General features: G+C 43.8%; 1 protein-coding gene and 1 non-coding gene across 4 annotated transcripts in view; one reads left to right on the top strand and one right to left on the bottom strand.

The window, feature by feature from the left end:
* LOC126267162 (uncharacterized) overlaps positions 1-20,386 on the top strand; it is a 554,248-nt gene that overhangs the window by 215,120 nt on the left and 318,742 nt on the right. The window lies entirely within an intron of this gene.
* On the bottom strand, positions 7,050-7,124 carry Trnas-cga (transfer RNA serine (anticodon CGA)). The gene has a single exon. It is a non-coding gene; the product is annotated as a tRNA-Ser (tRNA).

Raw genomic sequence — 20,386 nt, 5'->3', positions numbered from 1 at the left:
AGGAATCCGGTAAAACATCACATCACCGACATCGCTGCGGCCGGAAAAAAATCCTGTGAGAACGGGACCAACGGGACCAACGACGACTGAAGAGAATCATTCAACGTGACAAGTGCAACCCTTCCGCAAATTGCTGCAGATTTCAATGCTGGGCCATCAACAAGTGTCAGCGTGCGAAGCATTCACCGAAATATCATCGATATCGGCTTTCGGAGCCGCAAGACCCACTCGTGGACCCTTGATGAGTGCACGACACAAAACTCTACGCCTCGCCTGAAGCCCTCAACAACGACGTTGGATTGTTGATGACTGTAATCATGTTGCCTGGTCGGACGAATCTCGTTTAAAATTGTATCGAGCTGATGGATGTGTACGGATATGGAACGTGTATGGATATGGAAAGAACCTCATGAATCCATGGACCCTGCATGTCACCTGGGGTCTCTTCAAGCTGGTGGATGCTCTGTATGGTGTGGGGTGCGTTAGCTGGAGTGATACGGGACCCCTGATACGGCTAGATACCACTCTGACAGGTGACATGTACGTAAGCATCCTGTCTGACCACGTGCATGCATTCATGTCCATTGTGCATTCTGACGGACTTGAGCAATTCCAGCAGGACAATGCTACACCCCAGACGTCCAGAATTGCTACAAAGTGGCTCCAGGAACACTCTTTTGCATTTAAACACTTCCGCTGGCCACCAAACTCACCCAGACGTGAACATTATTGAGCATATCTGGAATGCCTTGCAACGTGCTGTTCAGAAGATATCTCCACCCGCTCACATTTTTAAGGATTTATGGACAGCCGTGCAGGATTCATGGTGTCAGTTCCCTCCAGTACTACTTCAGACATTAGTTGAGTCCATTCCAGGTCGTGTTGCGGCATTTCTGCGTGCTTGCGGGGGCACTACACAACATTAGGCAGATGTACCAGTTTGTTTGGCTGTTCATTGTTATTTATCTGTGTGTGAAATACTGAATAATGATTTTTCAAAAACTTTCGCGCCGTTTAACGTGTGCTTTAGGTATCGTACTCAACTGCTGAGCAAATCTGACTGTTGGTTGTCTCTGTCTTGGGCATGTGAAAAGTGTAGTGAAACAACACTTAAATATTAATGTAATGCTGAGTTTGAAATAACGAAAATGAATCTAATTAAATCACAAAAGGAACTAATTGTATATTCAGTGAAAACTGTTTAACTGAAACTCATTATTGAAGTACGTTATGAAAGTTGCGTAACATGAAGTGCAATGCCTGATCTGTTCAAGGAGTTATGTATTTTAACTGCACCATCAGAGTACATATATTCGCTAATGAAATCCGTTATAAATAATCCATTTCAATTCGCGAAGAACAGTGATGTTCGTACGTACAACACTAGAGGGAAAAATGACCTTTCCTATCCGTAATTGAAGCTGTCAGTTGCTCGAAATGGAGTACATTATTCAGCAACAAAAATCTTTGATCATTTGCCCAACAACATTAAGTGTCTGGCTGGTAGCGGATCAAGTTTTAAATCTAGCTTAAAATCATTTCTTTTGGACAATTCCTTCTATTCCATGGACGATTATCTGTTTCAGAACTAGTAAAAAAATTGCACGTCTAAATGCAGTTGCATGTGTAGAACTAAAAATTTCAGTAATATTAATATTAGCACTATTCATATATTAATCTGAGTTGTTCCACATCATATCGATAAAATAATCGCGAAAATGATCTACGGAACATGACATAACTAAACTAAAATAATATCCACAAAATACAGTATTTCTCAATGCGGTAGAAAATAACTGTTTAAGGTAACCAACAATGTTCACTGTAAATTAATCTGCTTGCTTAGCACAACACCTATAAATTTGGACTATAATGTATTGCAACTTTATAAGGGAAAGAAGTTAACAGAGCATCTAAATTCATATTATGTCAATGATAACCATTGTGCGAGGGACAGACTTCAGAAAACAGATGTGTGCGCTGTTCGGGTCCGCGCTATAGATGTTTCGTGAAAACGTCAGGATAAAATCATTGTGTTTCGTATGAATATGTAGCTCAGTTATCAACCTCTTTAATACAACAGTTACTAAGGATAGTATAATGGTGACTGAATAGATAAACAAGTTTATCGTACGTAACAAGAGTCTGTGGACTCGTGAAGTCAGAGAAATATATCGAGGGATATTTAACGGTGTGCTTAATATCATCGTCTATGAGATCGGCGTGATCGACAGTGAATTTTTCACAAAATAGACAACCGCCTCAAACAGACAACAGGCATACATGACATGAGCTCCGGTGCGATCGATATAACACAGTGATGGTGACGAGTGGCAGGTTTTGCACCGATTTTTCATTTCCTTTTTAACGGTGCGGTAGCTGTCGCGTTCGCTTGCCACTGGACCTTTGAGGATTTTTGGATCCTTTCAACTTCAGCTTTCTTCTGAATTGCGTCTTCTACAATTCATCGCAAATTTACGAGTTATATCAGAAGACATCATTCATTTGCTTGTAATTTTCAATTTATTACCGATTTTCACTTATATCCCGGCGAATTTTTTATTGTCTCGTTAGTGGCACACCGCAAGCTCCTGGCTATGTTGCCCGAAGAAACATTCTGTATAAGTATGTTTCCAAGCTATACCAATTTATAACTTCACAGAAAGCTAATTCGTGACAATTACCCAGACCGTTGTGATGCTGTCATAGGCAAAAAACAACACTGCTGCACAAATACGAACAGTCATGATTTACACGTTGGGGGCTCAGTCATTATTGACACATTACTGGTCTCTTAGTTATTAGCAAGCCAAATCTGATAGAGTTTACTAACAAGCGAAAAGACGTTTTCACGTTGCAAAAAAAAAAAAAAAAAAAAAAAAAAAAAAAAAAAAAAAAAAAAAAAAAAAAACATGGTTCTTAATTTCTAATACTGCATACACGCTGATATTAAAGAATTATCTGTGGTGGTATCGCGCCGATTCTCAAATTAACGAGTCATAACTAAGAGGAGACATCTGCGTTCGTCCTGAGGCATGGATACAGTCCAGTGACATTCGCCGCATATACGAATGTAATAGGAGAGACGACATTGGTAGGAAGTACGTTCTGCCATGCTTGCGGAGTTTACATGTAGATCCGAAAGTCAACTGTTTCTGCTAGCTTTACGGCGAAATTGCTTTTTATTCTTGAGATGAACGGAAAACTAGCACCAAATTGCACGATAGTGGTAGGCCGAGTTAACGGAGCGAAACTCTGGCAGCTGACGTTCTACAGACGAGCTGCTCTCCGACAGAAGAGGCAATGGCGTCATGGCGCAGCTGGCCCGTGTCGTGCTGCTGCTGCAGGGCTTATCAGGGCAAACAGAACAAGCGTGTCACGAGAAACTGCACCAGCGCAGAGAACCTGCCACCTTTAAGTTCCTTATGTTTTGGGACCAGAAGAAAGGTGACTGCTGTGGGGAATGCTATTTTTCCTTTAGCTTAAATTAACGTTGACGGGAAGGTTATGGGGAATTGTTTGCTCCTATAACATGGGAACTTACGACAAACATTTCGTATGAGAAAAACATAAAGGCGCACAAGAATTCCTTAAAATCATCGTTTAGTCACCTCAAGCCTCATTTCATAGACGAATTAGCTAAATCCTGAGTGCTAGAGGACATGTGCTTTGGTGAGGACTGGCGGATTAAGGTCTGGTAGGTACGATCATAGAGGGGTTTAGTCCCTATTTTTTGCTGTTAGCAGCTTTATTTCATTGTGGGATTCCTTTTGAATGTTTGTTATGTGGAGATTTTCGATATAGCTATTGATCTAATGTTGGCCGAAGGCATTTCAGTGTTTGAGTGCACGGGTATGGACTGTAGAGTACAGAGACATGGGGGACGAAAAGCTCGGGAGGTTTTTCCATTTGCCGCGATCTGTAGCGGCTAGTCAGAGGCTATTCCAGATCACTAAAAAAAGCCCCGGCGCCCTGAGGAAAGGGGATGGGGGAGCTGTGACGTCATCGTAGTGGAAGTTGAGATGCAGAGCCCACGGCGGAGAAACGCGTCCCAGAACCCCCAATGCGCAGCAAGCCGCGGACCCCATGTGTTAGTGCCCGGCGTAGCTGTCCTGGTTTCGAGATTCCATTAATGTGTTTTCAACGAATTCTTTTCTCTGTGGCCAATGGTTTCTTAACGCTGCCAACAGTGGTTTCCAAACGTTGGTGATTATAAATTCTGTGACTGTTGATTAATGCGTTTGAGTGATGTGTTCCGAATGTTTCTCTAAAGACAGAGCCCGCATCTCGTGGTCGTGCGGTAGCGATCTCGCTTCCCGCGCCCGGGTTCCTGGGTCCGATTCCCGGCGGGGTCAGGGATTTTCTCTGCCTCGTGATGGCTGGGTGTTGTGTGTTGTCCTTGGGTTAGTTAGGTTTAAGTAGTTCTAAGTTCTAGGGGACTGATGACCATAGATGTTAAGTCCCATAGTGCTCAGAGCCATTTGAACCATCTAAAGACAAAGTCCCCTTAGTTCGAGGCGGGCGAGAGAATTTCGTTCTCTGCGTAGTTCATGCTGTGCCTCGTGTCACAACTATGATCAGCAACAGAGACGTCATGTTCATCGCATCTCTCTTCAAAAGTGCAATATATCTGCCCCATGAATTATTGCTAACACTGGGCCTGCACCTTGAAAACTCGTTGTGTTCTCAGCTAAGAGGTCGTTTTCTATATAACCCAGAATCGTCGGCATTCGCATCAGAGAGCAAAGACACTTTTAATTCTATGTTCTTCGTAAAGCCTGCCGACACTGGATGACGCACGGAGTGACACACCGCCAACATAATGCAGGGAAATCATCTTCTAGATGCTGTATGTTTAACAAGTGTTATTAAAAATGCACGGCGAATCTGCTTCTCGAATAGCAGTGCTGAACAAATACAGACCGCCGATTACCAAGTTCTGGTGACAAATGTGAGGAATCTGAATTTGTGGTAAGTTCTTATGGAACCAAACTGCTGAGGTTATCGGTCCCTAGGCTTACACACTGCTTAATCTAAGTTAAACTAACTTATGCTAAGGACAACACATACACCCATGCCCTGTGTGTGGAGGGGGGGGGGGGGGGGACACGAACCTCCAACGAGGGCAACCGCGAGAACCATGGCAAGGCGCCTGAGACCGCGCGGCCCCACGCGGGTAATCTGGGGATCTGATATAATTCTTGTTGTATGAAAAAATGAACGTTCTACATCGCTACGTTGAGACGGATAATTACGGCGAGTAGCTCGTAAATGCAAATCAGTATGTGTTGAGTTGCGATACACACGGCGACCAAACGAGCCAATTACTTGTTGGCCTGTCAACCGTACTTCTTTACATAAAGTAACTACACTGTCCATTGCATTAATGTGACCACTTGGCAAAAGCCTGAACAACCACGTTTTCCAGCGCAGATCGCTACGAAACGTGCAGGAAGAGAGTCATAGAGGTTCTGGAAGGTATCGACAGGAAAGTAGAGCCATGTTGACTCCAGTGCCGTGGACAGCTGCTGTATGTTTCGTAAGTTTGGTGGCCAGGGTAGCACGGTGAACTCATCGTGGTGCTCTTCGAACAACGCACGTACACTGGGAGCTGGGCCGCGTGATAACCGCGCGGTCTCAGGCGTCTTGTCACGGTCCGCGCGTCTCCCCCGCCGCAGGTTCGAGTCCCCCCCCCCCCCCCTTGTCCTTAGCATAAGTTAGTTTAAGTTAGATTAAGTAGTGTGTAAGACTAGGGACCGATGACCTACGCAGTTTGATACCATAAGATCGCCGGCTGTGGTGGTCATGCGGTTCTAGGCGCTGCAGCCCGGAACCGTGGGACTGCTACGGTCGCAGGCTCGAATCCTGCCTCGGGCATGGATGTGTGTGATGTCCTTAGGTTAGTTAGGTTTAAGTAGTTCTAAGTTCTAGGGGACTGATGACCTCAGATGTTAAGACCCATAGTGCTCGGAACCATTTGAAACATGTAACCTCGACAGCTAGTGCTACCACCTGCCATCTGTAAATCATTATTGCACATCGACGTCGAACAAAATTTGTGGTAACATTAATGTGACTGGACCGTATGGTTATGGTGCAATATCTTCTTAGTTGACTGTTTTCGACGAAGATTGAAAATGAGGCTGCGTTGGTTTCGTGGCCAATACCCTCAACAGTAGTAGCCACACCATTACACCATAGAAATTTGGATCGATGGCTGTAACGCGCATTACTCTTGAGGGAGCGCCGCGTGGAATTAGCCGAGCGGTCTAAGGCTCTGCAGTCATGGACTGTGCGGCTGGTCCCGGCGGAGGTTCGAGTCCTCCCTCGGGCATGGGTGTGTGTGTTTGTCCTTAGGATAATTTAGGTTAAGTAGTGTGGTGTCAACGTCAGACACCACACTTGCAAGGTGGTAGCCTTTAAATCGGCAGCAGCCCGTTAGTATACGCCGGACCCGCGTGTCGCCACTATCAGTGATTGCAGACCGAGCGCCGCCACACGGCAGGTCTAGTCTAGAGAGACTCCCTAGCACTCGCCCCAGTTGTACAGCCGACTTTGCTAGCGATGGTTCACTGTCTACATACGCTCTCATTTGCCGAGACGACAATTTAGCGTGGCCTTCAGCTACGTCATTTGCTACGACCTAGCAAGGCGCCGTATTCAGTTACTATTCTGAACAGATAACATTGTGAATCATGTACTGTCAAGAGCGACGTTCATCATTAATGGATTAAAGTTAAGTATCAAGCTAATTCTGTCCGCTTCCTGAATTCTAATTCCTTGTCATGTTCCAGACCTCACGTCAGTATAGTCCTTCCCTCATCACGCCAGCCTGTGTGAGCTAAAACGCGTGCATTTCGGTCCCCACTAGTAACACGGTGTTGGCTCTTCTGCCAACACAATAAGTAGTAAGCTGAGGGTCTGATGACCTTAGCAGTTAACTCCCACAAGCTTTCACACACATTTGAACATTTTCTTTTCTAGAATGAGATTTTCACTCTGCAGTGGAGTGTGCGCTGATATGAAACTTCCTGGCAGATTAAAACTGTGTGCCCGACCGAGACTCGAACTCGGGACCTTTGCCTTTCGCGGGCAAGTGCTCTACCAACTGAGCTACCGAAGCACGACTCACGCCCAGTACTCACAGCTTTACTTCTGCCAGTATCTCGTCTCCCACCTTCCAAACTTTACAGAAGCTCTCCTGCGAACCTTGCAGGACTAACACTCCTGAAAGAAAGGATATTGCGGAGACATGGCTTAGCCACAGCCTGGGGGATGTTTCCAGAATGAGATTTTCACTCTGCAGCGGAGTGTGCGCTGATATGAAACTTCCTGGCAGATTAAAACTGTGTGCCCGACCGAGACTCGAACTCGGGACCTTTGCCTTTCGCGAGTAAGTGGTCTACCAACTGAGCTACCGAAGCACGACTCACGCCCAGTACTCACAGGCAAAGGTCCCGAGTTCGAGTCTCGGTCGGGCACACAGTTTTAACCTGCCAGGAAGTTTTCATTTTCTTTCTTTCTTTTCGTTCTTTCTTTTTTTTTTAAGGAGCGGCATTTTGGGTTTTCAGTACAAATACGACTTGTTGAAAAATTTAATGACAGTGTAGTTGTGGGTGCAAATGGTGGTGTAAAAATGTGATTCAGAAATATGTAGGCGGTTCAATCATTGAAGTCCATGTGGAAGTTAGATCAGTTGTCAGCAAAGTGTGTAATCGAAGACTTTAAAATGCTGTAAATGAATGGTTTTATGCATGAACGCTCTGCCACATACATATCTGCTAGAAATCAATCAAGGTTCAAGAGTGGGATAAAAGTTCATGGTGGGAGGATATCAGTGATAGGATTCGCCGATGACATTGGTGTCCTCAGTGAAAATGAACAATAATTACAGTTTATGGAATCCAACGAACAGTCTAAAGAGCACAGATTATGTATTGAGAGTAAATCGAAGAAAGACAGGAGTAATGAGAAGTAGCAGAAATGAAAACAGCGAGAAAGATAACATCAGAATTGCGGACAACGAAGCAGACGAAGTAAAGGACTTCAGCTACTTGCTCCATCCATCCTGTAATGGATGGAGCAAAGAGGACGTAAAAAACGGTCTAGCGCTAGCAAGGAGGACATTCATGGCCAAGAAAAATCTAGGCCTCAATTTGGCAAAGAAATTTCTGAGAACGTTCGTTTGGAGCACAGCTTTGTACGGTAGTGAAACATGGACTATGGGAAAACCGGAACAGAAGAGAATGGAAGTATTTGAGATGTGGTGCAACAGAAGAATGTTGAAAATTAGGTTGTCTGATAAAGTAAGAAAAGAGGAGGTTCGCCGCAGAATCGGCGAGGAAAGGGATCTAAAGAATACAATAACTATAAAAGGGACAAGGTGACAGGTCATCTTTTATGCACTACGGAATAATTTCCTTAGCGCTAGTGTGAGCTATAAAGGGTAAAAACTCAAGAGGAAGAGAGAGATTGGAATAAATCTAGCATGTAATGAAGGACACGCAAGTGCTGCTCTGACGTGAAAATGTTGGCACAGGAGAGGAATTCGTGGCGGAGCGCATCAAATCAGTCAGAAGACTGATGACTGAAATAAATCCGCCAAGAAGACAGTTTAGAGCAGAACAAAGCATCATTGCACAATTTTGCATTTCTCTGCAGTATTTCTGCATTATTATCGTCTTTTTTTAAAATTTTCTTTCCTTAATAGCCATTGATTTGGTCCTTCATGAGGAAGTAAAGGTAAAGTATGATTCCCATTTTTATATGGTTTTCTGTTTCTGTTAATAACATAAAGTGCAGTGAACTATTTTATGTCCTTGCTGACATGAATTACCTTCTAAATTGACTAAACGTAACTTCACGGGTAAGTTAACAATGCTTTTTGTTTCTGTAAATTCCGAATACAGTTACTCAAGATAAGGGTGATAATTTTTGGGGCGAAACTAGATTCTAAAAATAATTGTTCAAGGATACGTGACAGAAAATAGTGGAAGTGAAGTGACGATCTGTCATAGCAGTTTGAGAGTACTGCCTCGGAATTGCATCGAACCTTGCGCTTCATCGACTGGTCTGTAACTGTACTATTCATAACACTACCGTTATTTCCAACCCACACGTCTTGTGCAACGTCTGTTATCCTAGAGTCTTTGCTTGCCTGTTAGATCGATCTCTACAATAGTGCGCTCTTCAGCTAATGTTAGTCCGCCCTCACAGCGGATGTGTCCACGTGAAACGCGACATGGTAGTGCTTCACACCATGTACCATGCACCACACTGCGAGATGTGTTACGTAGTACGTCGAAAACGGTTGGAAAAGCTTGCGCTACAGAGAGAAGTCAGAAATCCGACACGGGGTCAGATAAGTTTCGTATTAATACCGAACACTTGCAGTGTTAGTGATCTACAATGTTATTCCCGATCTGCAGACTTATTCTGTGTACTAAAAGGTTTCCACTAGAGAAGAGCTCTGCACTTTTTGTTTTGTCTCGAGCAGGAATTTTTCTCCGCGCTCTCTCATCCGGATTAATCACAGGTTCTGCATAATACTGCCTCGTCCTCCCTTTGTACTTCCCCCTTTACAGCCGACGTCTCGGCTTTCGTATTAATAAAAGAAGGAGAAAAAGCCCTTTCTTTTTTCGTACTTGCCTACTGTCCACCGTGGGCCGTTATAACAAAGCAGCCTGCTTCAGCTTTTATTTTCCTACTAGCTGATTACCCAGCCTTGACAGGTGACTTTTATTATGCTTTACGTGTCACCACCAGACACGCGTCCATCCCTGTAGATTCTTTATCATCAAGACGTTACCAGCCACTCTAGAAAGCCCGAGTACTATAGATTGCCAGTTAATATTTCTGGTTTTAGAAAATTTTGTTATCGCCCCTTCCACCCTCACCTCTACCATACACCTAGGAATAAATTTTCATTTAAACTATCAACAGTTAGTCAATCGACACCTAAAATTGTGGCTCGTTAACTAATATCGTTTGTTTCCGATCATTTTTACAACTCACTTTCTTCACAAACCCACCATTAGTTCTAGCAGTGCTGGTTATACGGAGTGTAATGAGTATAAGTGCAATATTTCTGTTGGTAACAGAGGACTGTATGCTGAACAACATTATATCAGTATTTACATTTACAGACCAAGAATTGTAGCCATTACAAGTCGTATGTTTTTAGGTTCGGTAGTACCTCCAAGAACATGCTACAAAAACAAGCCATTGATGCACATTTTTTCCCTGGGCAGCAGGTAAGGTGTTGAAATGTGGACACATGGACGCAAAACGGTTACTCATTACTGACAGCCGTAGTCCACTTGGTGGTGAAGTTACAGTCATGCAGAAAACACTTGGTTGTAAAGTTCGTGATGCAGAGAAAAAACAATCAACACACTGATGTGTGTACAAGTTAAGTTAACATATATAAAAATATCTGCACTTGTACCTGTTACACGTCATATATATAGCCTGCCCTCTCCTTCCCACCCGCTCTGCCCAACCCCCAGTCCTATAACTGAGAGTGCTAGGGTGTTATAGTTCTACAACAGTTACTCCAGATAATTCTTCATATGTGTATACCACACGCACACACACACACACACACACACACACACACACACACACACACACGTGTCTTTATGCGCCTATAGATTTCTCCAAGTAAATTCATTCGCGACTTTAGCAAGCTGCATTTCTACAAGTTACTGAAAGTAAACGCAAGCATCCATATCCGTTCTACTGTGAGCTTCAAATTACCCACGCTATCTACACTTGCCACCAGTGAAGACGGTATGCCAGAGCCGTTAGAGCATGCTCCAGCTTGCACGTAATTGGTAAATAACATAAGTTCCACTGGCAACATTATCAATACACTCACATGTAAGAGAACAGTCAACAAAAGATGCAAGAAAATACGTACAAACAACGACAAGGGCACAGAAAAGGCTAAAATAAGAAATCCTGTGTATCTACTAATAACACCAAAATGTGTGAGATTCGTGCATCCACATCAGAACAAAAATTCAAACAGTGAAACATATCATTGTAGTGATAAAATAAAGACCATTTTTAAAGTAATATATTTTGAAACAAAATACGTAAATGTCTACAATGGCAATTTTAAGATTATGTAATAATACTAGTACAGTCAACGAGTAGCTAACATTCAGTTCAGTAACTGTAAAAGCACATTTATTTGTACATCCTTTAAAAAAGAAGCATTTTCGAAAAAGAAAATTAAACTAATCGTAAATTTTCCACAGGGAGAAATTTCTGACAGTTTGAAGGTCGCTAAACTATGCCTCTCGAGCAGTCTGCTAGATGGTGGTGCCAATGACATAGTACGTCCATAAATATCGAAGTACAACCATGTCTGCAGAGCATTATACAGAAGTTACAGTCTTTTTTTTTCCTTTCGCGGTTGTCGGACCAGTGAGTTAAATTTAGCAACAATAGTCAACTATTTACGCACACAGTCTCTGTTACAATGTCAATGGCGGCTAAAATTTATTTCCATGTCCTTTTCTTCTGTTAGCACTTTTACAGATATATTTTATCATATACTGTGATTATTATTAAACTCACAAGAGAATAAACATCTTAATAATAACGCATGCCTTATGTAGCTTAAAGAAAACTAGTCCATAGTCTTTTCCTGTCAAGGCGAATTGTTTACCCGGTTGCATATAGAGCTAATTATGTCATGTGACTAAGTAAAGTCACATTCTATTTGCAAGCATCGTCCGTTGTTATCTCGGAGTTGTTTTTGTTGTGGTCTTCAGTCAAGAGACCGATTTGGAGCAGTTCCCCATGCCAATCTATCCTGTGCAAGCTTCTTCATCTCCCAATACCTACTGCAACCTACATCCTTCTGAATCTGTTTATTGTATTCATCTCTTGGTCTCCCTCTACGATTTTTACCCCACACGCTGCCCTCCAATACTAAATTGGTTATCCCATGATGCCTCAGAGTAGGCCCTACCAACCGATCTATTCTTCTAGTCAACTAGTTCCAAGATTTCTCCTCTCTCCAATTCTATTCAATACTTCCTCATTAGTTGTGTGATTTACCCATCTAATCTTCAGCATTCTTCTGTAGCACCACATTTCGAATGCTTCTATTCTCTTCTTGTCTAAACTATTTATCTCCATGTTTCACTTCGATACATGGCTACACTCCATACAAATACTTTCAGAAACGACTTCCTGACACTTAAATTTCTCTAAAGCTGCATGTCCTCGGGAAAAATGACGGCTCTAGTTTCTCCTTGCTTTCAGCCGTTCGCAGTATCTCGGAGTAAGAGTGCGAAAAGTGATGGAGGAAAATATCCTCTATTTTACTGATAATGGGAACGGGAAGGGACGATAATGCAGAATTCAACACGATACCCCATTGCAAACTGTTAACGAAGGTGCCTGTATGCAGAACAGGCTCCCAGATACGTGACTGGTTCGAAGACTTCTTCAGTAAAAGGACCCAGTATGTTGTGCTCGACGACGAGATTTCATCGAGCACAGAGATAACATCAGGAGTGCCCGATGGAAGTGTGATAGGACCGTTGCTATTTTCTATACAGGGTGTTACAAAAAGGTACGGCAAAACTTTCAGGAAATATTCCTCACACAAAAGTGAAGAAAAGATGTTATGTGGACATGTGTCCGGAAATGCTTAATTTCCATGTTAGAGCTCGTTTTAGTTTCGTCAGTATGTACTGTACTTCCTCGATTCACCGCCAGTTGGCCCAATTGAAGGAAGGTAATGTTGACTTCGGTGCTTGTGTTGACATGCGACTCATTGCTCTACAGTACTAGCATTAAGCACATCAGTACGTAGCATCAACAGGTTAGTGTTCATCACGAACGTGGTTTTGCAGCCAGTGCAATGTTTACAAATGCGGAGTTGGCAGATACCCATTTGATGTATGGATTAGCACGGGGCAATAGCCGTGGAGCGGTACGTTTGTATCGAGACAGATTTCCAGAACGAAGGTGTCCCGGCAGGAAGACGTTTGAAGCAATTGATCGGTGTCTTAGTGAGCACGGAACATTCCAGCCTATGACTCTGACTGGGGAAGACCTAGAACGACGAGGACACCTGCAATGGACGAGGCAATTATTCGGGCAGATGACGATAACCCTAATGTCAGAGTAAGAGAAGTTGTTGCTGTACAAGGTGACGTTCACCACGTCACTGTATGGAGAGTGCGACGGGAGAACCAGTTGTTTCCGTACCATGTACAGCGTGTGCAGGAACTATCAGCAGCTGATTGGCCTCCACGGGTACACTTCTGCGAATGGTTCATCCAACAATGTGTCAATCCTCATTTCAGTGCAATTTTTCTCTTTACGGATGAGGCTTCATTCCAACATGATCAAATTGTAAATTTTCACAATGAACATGTGTGGGCTGACGAGAATCCACAAGCAATTGTGCAATCACGTCATCAACACAGATTTCCTGTGAACGTGTGGGCAGGCATTGTTGGTGATGTCTTGATTGGGTCCCATGTTCTTCCACCTACGCTCAATGGAGCACGTTATCATGATTTCTTACGGGATACTCTGCGTGTGCTGCTAGAACATGTGCCTTTACAAGTACGACACAACATGTGGTTCATGCACGATGGAGTTCCTGCACATTTCAGTCGAAGTGTTCGTACGCTTCTCATCAACAGATGCGGTGACCCATGGATTGGTAGAGGCGGACGAATTCCATGGCATGCACGTTTTGCTGACCTCAACCCTCTTGACTTTTATTTGTGGGGCATTTGAAAGCTCTTGTCTACGCAACCCCGGTACCAAATGTAGAGACCCTTCGTGCTCGCATTGTGGACGGCTGTGATACAATACGCCATTCTCCATGGCTGTATCAGCGCATCAGGGATTCCATGCGACGGAGGGTGGATGTATGTATCCTTGCTAACGGAGGACATTTTGAACATTTCCTGCAACAAAGTGTTTGAAGTCAGGCCGGTACGTTCTGTTGCTGTGTGTTTCCATTCCATGAGTAATGTGATTTGAAGAGAAGTAATAAAATGAGCTGTAACATGGAAAGTAAGCGTTTCCGGACCCATGTCCACATAACATATTTTCTTACTTTGTGTGTGAGGAATGTTTCCTGAAAGTTTGGCCGTACCTTTTTGTAACACCGTGTATACGGTACATAGATGATCTGGCAGACAGGGTGGGGAGCAATCTGTGGTTGCTCACTAACGCTGCTGTGGTGAACAGGAAGGTGTCGAAGATGGGCGACTCTAGGTTGATACAAGATGATTTAGATAAAATTTCTTGTCGGTGTGATGAATGGCAGCTGGCTCTTACTGTAGAAAAATGTAAATACGGATGAATAGGAAAAACAAACGCATATTGTTCGGATACAGCGTTAGCAGTATCCTGCTTGACAGTAGCGCGTCGTTTAAATATCTGGGCGTAGCTTTGCACAGCGCTATGAAATGGAACGATATGTGAGGATTGTGGTAAGGAAGGCGAATGGTCGACTGTGGTTTATTGGGAGAATTTCACGGAAGTGTGGTACATTTGTAAGAGAGGTCGCATATAGGACGCTAATGCGACCTATTTTCGAGTACTGTTCTAGTGTTTAGGATCCACACCAGGTCTGACTGAGAGAAGACATCGGAGCAATTCAGAGGCGAGCTGCTAGATTTGTTACTGATAAGTCGATCAGTATGCAAGTAAGTATTACGGAAATGTTTCGGGATCTTAAACGGGAATCCCTGGAGGGAAGAAGATATTCTTTTTGAAGAACACTACTGAGAAAGTTAAGAGAACCGGCATGTGAAGCTGACTGCCGAACAGTTCTACTGCCACCAACATACATTTCGCGTAGGGACCACGAAGATAAGATACTAGGAATTAGGGCTGATATGAAGCCATATAGGCAGTCGTTTATCCCTCGTTCTATCTGGGAGTGGAACAGGAAAGGAAACGACTATCTGTGGTACAGGCTACCCTCCGCCACGCCCCGTACGGTAGCTTGCGGATTATGTATGTAGATCTACTGTAGCTGTAGATGTAGATGTAGAGACGGTAATGGAAGGTGCAAGCAAAAGTTGGCGATCGAAGATAAAATTGTTCCATCCAAGGATTTGACTGTAAAAGGTGTTAGAATGAACGAATCACTGTTTGTGGACGACAGAACATACTTGCTGAAAGAGCATAGTACATTAGAGCTTTTAGGAAAAAGTGAAACATCGGAATTAAAGCAGCCAGTGGTTTATTTAGATAAAATGTGGGTCCGTACACACCACTCAATGAATAAATGTTCCGAAGAGTCAGTGTGCAATAGAGCTGTGTCACGTAAGGATTCAGTATTGTGAATGCAAATTGTCGTTTCATGTCCACGTCTTCTCTATGACTGCAATAAACATCACAGCATAATATCTGCGTTAGTAAAGGTAACAGCTGACCCGAAGCTTGCCATTGATGGACAAGAGGCGGCTACCGTGTACTTCTTGGACTTCAGCAAAGCCTCTGACACTGTCGCCTTCGACATTTTACTTGCCGAACCTAGCAACCTAAATTTCTGGCCAAGTGCAGTTGCAATGGTTTCGTTCATACCTGACGTCTCGCCAGAAATGAGTCCTGTCCGACACCACAAAGTCATAATGGAGGCAGGTAGTGTCAAGCGGCCCCCAGGACGCAGAGTTAGATTCTATACTCTTTTCATCGTATGTCAGTCATGTGTGACCAGCTTTGACCTATTGCGAATACCACATATATGAATGATGACCTGTGGTACTATCAAAATGGGCCCAGATCATAGGGTTGAAGCTGAACCCATCCGAAACACAAGTGACTGATTGGTCATTCTAGGTTCGTTAGCCCGAATATCGGGAATTCCTATCATCCCTGAGCAAAGAGTCTAGGCAATAACAGATGAAAATCTAAATTGCTGTGAGCTCGCAGCTGCAGTGTGCAAGAAGGCATCATGACCTCTCCATGCCACGCAAAAATACACCAAGATCTTTCCTCTAGACCCGAAAGTAGAACCTGTGCACTTATACTATCAATTATTGACTACAGCTGTGTTATCCAGCAAAGACTTTTTCTGGAAGCGTCACGGCACCTGGATCTTCTTATGAATGCTTGGAAATATTGCGACGTTCGACTGTTTGATCATATTTTACTATCATAAGTGCTGTGACAGCTATCCTGGCTGTGTGCAGACAAGCGCAGAGATTCCTATACACTGTAGCTTCTGTATTGTCTTATCAACGTACATTGTGCATCATATCTCTCCTTGACCTTAACTGTCTTGTGCGAAACCCATGGCAGAAACACCCGTTCCCATCAGAGCAAAATCTTTTCTGTCCCACTTCATCGCTCAGCCACTTTCACGGAGTCCTTTCTTTAGCACGAACCCGACTCTCGAATAATTTCTAACGTTATATTACAGAACTGGACAACATCTCCAGTTTCAAAAACCAGTTAATGCTATATCCACTCAAGCAACAATAACATCTTTCTTTCCAACGACCTTTTCCTCATTTCCCAATGTTCTTAGCTGGTGCAGTCTCCTTAACTTACCCTTACAAACACGCTATGCCAGAAAACATTTATTTTGTACACGTAAAAATTCTTTTTATATGTATCACTATCGTTATCATGATTATCATTATTATTGTTATTGGAAGCGGCAGCAGTAGAAGTACTGCTGGACTACTAGTATTAACTTCATTAGCTCTTAGTGAGTACTATTTATTCACATTCTGTCTACAGACACTAAAATAATTTTACTACTATTTGTTAAAGTAACATTATTCTCATTTCTTGGATAACTAAGATTTAAAGAAACCGTGCTCCGATGTAAGTGGTCAGAGAAAAATTAAAAATACCCAAAAATAAGGAAAGAGGAACTTCTGGCGTTAATTAAGGGGCACAAAACTTGTCCCCTTTATTCCACAGACAAAATATCGCAAAAAAATGTTTCGCTTCGTACTACTGCCTCACCATCTAGACCTAAATCCTAAATAACTGGTCTAAAATCTCGCTACGTATGAGATTTGTAGTCATAGTGCGTCAAGCATCTTGTTTGCTAATCCGAAAAAAATGGTTGATGCTTTTGCTGCTAATAAATAGGTATCGTGCGTGACCTAGCCTGATCTAAGCCTTTCGACCTTACCCTACTTTGGCGACTGGCGCGTCAGTTTCGCGGCTGTTATTTTCAAGCAGCTTTTCAGTTGGCTTCTTTGATATTAGAAGACAAAAAAGGCTGTGTACTACGCTAACAAATTGTATGAAGACTGCTGGAGCAGATATATGGTGACGGCAGAGGAAACTGAAAATATAAAAAAGTCAGCCGACATTGTTTCGAACGAAGAGTTGGAAACAGTAATTGATGAATCAGCAGACACAGTTGGGCAAAATAGCGACATGTTTGGGGAAGGTAGTTTTACGGATACTGCCGGCGAAGCGCCAGGTAACCAAATCGTGCAAACGTAAAGACGAAAGTAACTTTCGCATGATATATAACTGCCGAGTAATAAAGATCGATGACGTTTGGACCATACATACTCGTGCAAAGAACTGCTGCAGCTTAGTACAGAAGGCAACTGAGAGAAATATTCAGTGAGACGAACAGAAACGACACTTCGTTTCAAATACAATACTTACACTGCAGTCACCGCGATCCATAGTGGTTCTCTGGACATCAGAAAAGGCGGGACACGCGTCTTAATACGGTGTGTGATCACCATGGACGGCAATGCATGCTCAACAACGTGATCCCGTGCTAGACGCAAGACTGGAAAGGAGTTTTTGTGGTAGGGCGTTCCAAGTGGTTCAAATGGCTCTGAACACTATGGGACTTAACTTCTGAGGTCATCAATCCCCTAGAACGTAGAACTACTTAAACCTGACTAAGGACATCACACACATCCATCCCCGAGCCAGGATTCGAACCTGCGACCGTAGCCGTCGCGCGGTTCCAGACTGAAGCGCCTAGAACCGCTCGGCCACTCCGGCCGGCAGGGCGTACCATTCCTGCACCACCGCGGTTGGCAACTGCTGTATGATACGTTAGTGCACGTGGATGTATTGCAGTACGTCTCCCGAACGCATGCCACACGTTTTCGGTGGGACTTACTTCATGAGGAAGGGCAGGCCTGTCTATTAGCAGGACATCCTCTCCTTCCAAGAACTCCTCCACTAGCGACATTATATGCTTTTACTCGTTGTCATCCATAGAAATGACGTCAGATCCGAATGCACAACTCAGAAGATGCACATGGGGAGGGCGTACCGTGCTACGATAACGTTCGCAGGTGATTTGGAGATCAGTACACCATCTAAGATTATGCCTGTCCATACCATAACCCGTGGTCCACCAAAAATATAATTTTCGACAATGCTGGACGAACTCGCATATGGCGAGAAGTGCAACAAGAAACATTGTCGAACATGAAGTTTTTGTTGGTTGCTTGATTTGGTCCATAACTTCATTTTTTTCGATGACAATGCGCGCCGGCATCAAATAGGGCAGATGGCAGACCTCTTGTAATGAGACGATATTCGGCGAATGGATTGACCGTCGAGCACGTGTGGGATGCATTGGTGAGACGTGTTGCAGCAAGTCTGTAAGGACCAACGAACATATAATACAGGGTGTTTCAAAAATGACCGGTATATTTGAAACGGCAATACAAACTAAACGAGCAGCGATAGAAATACACCGTTTGTTGCAATATGCTTGGGACAACAGTACATTTTCAGGCAGACAAACTTTCGAAATTACAGTAGTTACAATTGTCAACAACAGATGGCGCTGCGGTCTGGGAAACTCTATAGTACGATATTTTCCACATATCCACAATGCGTAGCAATAATATGGCGTAGTCTCTGAATGAAATTATCCGAAACCTTTGACAACGTGTCTGGCGGAATGGCTTCACATGCAGATGACATGTACTGCTTCAGCTGTTCAATTGTTGCTGGATTCTGGCGGTACACCTGGTCCTTCAAGAGTCCCCACAGAAAGAAGTCACAGGGGTTCATGTCTGGCGAATAGGGAGGCCAATCCACGCCGCCTCCTGTATATTTCGGATAGCCCAAAGCAATCACACGATAATCGAAATATTCATTCAGGAAATTAAAGACGTCGGCCGTGCGATGTGGCCGGGCACCATCTTGCATAAACCACGAGGTGTTCGCAGTGCCGTCTAAGGCAGTTTGTACCGCCACAGATTCACGAAGAATGTCCAGATAGCGTGATGCAGTAATCGTTTCGGATCTGAAAAATGGGCCAATGATTCCTTTGGAAGAAATAGCGGCCCAGACCAGTACTTTTTGAGGATGCAGGGACGATGGGACTGCAACATGGGGCTTTTCGGTTCCCCATATGCGCCAGTTCTGTTTATTGACGAAGCCATCCAGGTAAAAATAAGCTTCCTCAGTAAACCAAATGCTGCCCACATGCATATCGCCGTCATCAATCCTGTGCACTATATCATTAGCGAATGTCTCTCGTGCAGCAATGGTAGCGGCGCTGAGGGGTTGCCGCGTTTGAATTTTGTATGGATAGAGGTGTAAACTCTGGCGCATGAGACGATACGTGGACGTTGGCGTCATTTGGACCGCAGCTGCAACACGGCGTACGGAAACCCGAGGCCGCTGTTGGATCACCTGCTGCACTAGCTGCACGTTGCCCTCTGTGGTTGCCGTACGCGGTCGCCCTACCTTTCCAGCACGTTCATCCGTCATGTTCCCAGTCCGTTGAAATTTTTCAAACAGATCCTTTATTGTATCGCTTTTCTGTCCTTTGGTTACATTAAACCTCCGTTGAAAACTTCGTCTTGTTGCAACAGCACTGTGTTCTAGGCGGTGGAATTCCAACACCAGAAAAATCCTCTGTTATAAGGAATAAACCATGTTGTCCACAGCACACTTGCACGTTGTGAACAGCACACGCTTGCAGCAGAAAGACGACGTACAGAATGGCGCACCCACAGACTGGCGTTGTCTTCTATATCTTTCACATCACTTGCAGCGCCATCTGTCGTTGAATATTGTAACTACTGTAATTTCGAAAGTTTGTCAGCCTGAAAATGTACTGTTGTCCCAAGCATTGAGTCAGAGCTTGAATGACGTGTACAGGTACAGCTGCGCATGCAGCTTTTACACGATACTACAGTTCATCAAGAGTGGTGACTGGCATATTGTGACGAGCCAGTTGCTCGGCCACCATTGACTAGACGTTTCCAATTGGTGAGAGATCTGGAGAATGTGCTGGTCAGGGCAGCAGTCGAACATTTTCTGTATTCAGAAAGGCCCGTACAGGACCTGCAACATGCGGTCGTGCATTATCCTGCTCAAATGTAGGGTTTCGCAGGGTTCGAATGAAGGGTTGAGTCACAGGTCGTAACACATC

This window comes from Schistocerca gregaria, chromosome 4, assembly GCF_023897955.1.
Source record: "Schistocerca gregaria isolate iqSchGreg1 chromosome 4, iqSchGreg1.2, whole genome shotgun sequence".
Taxonomy (NCBI): domain Eukaryota; kingdom Metazoa; phylum Arthropoda; class Insecta; order Orthoptera; family Acrididae; genus Schistocerca; species Schistocerca gregaria.
This window is presented reverse-complemented; position numbering and strand designations above follow the sequence as displayed.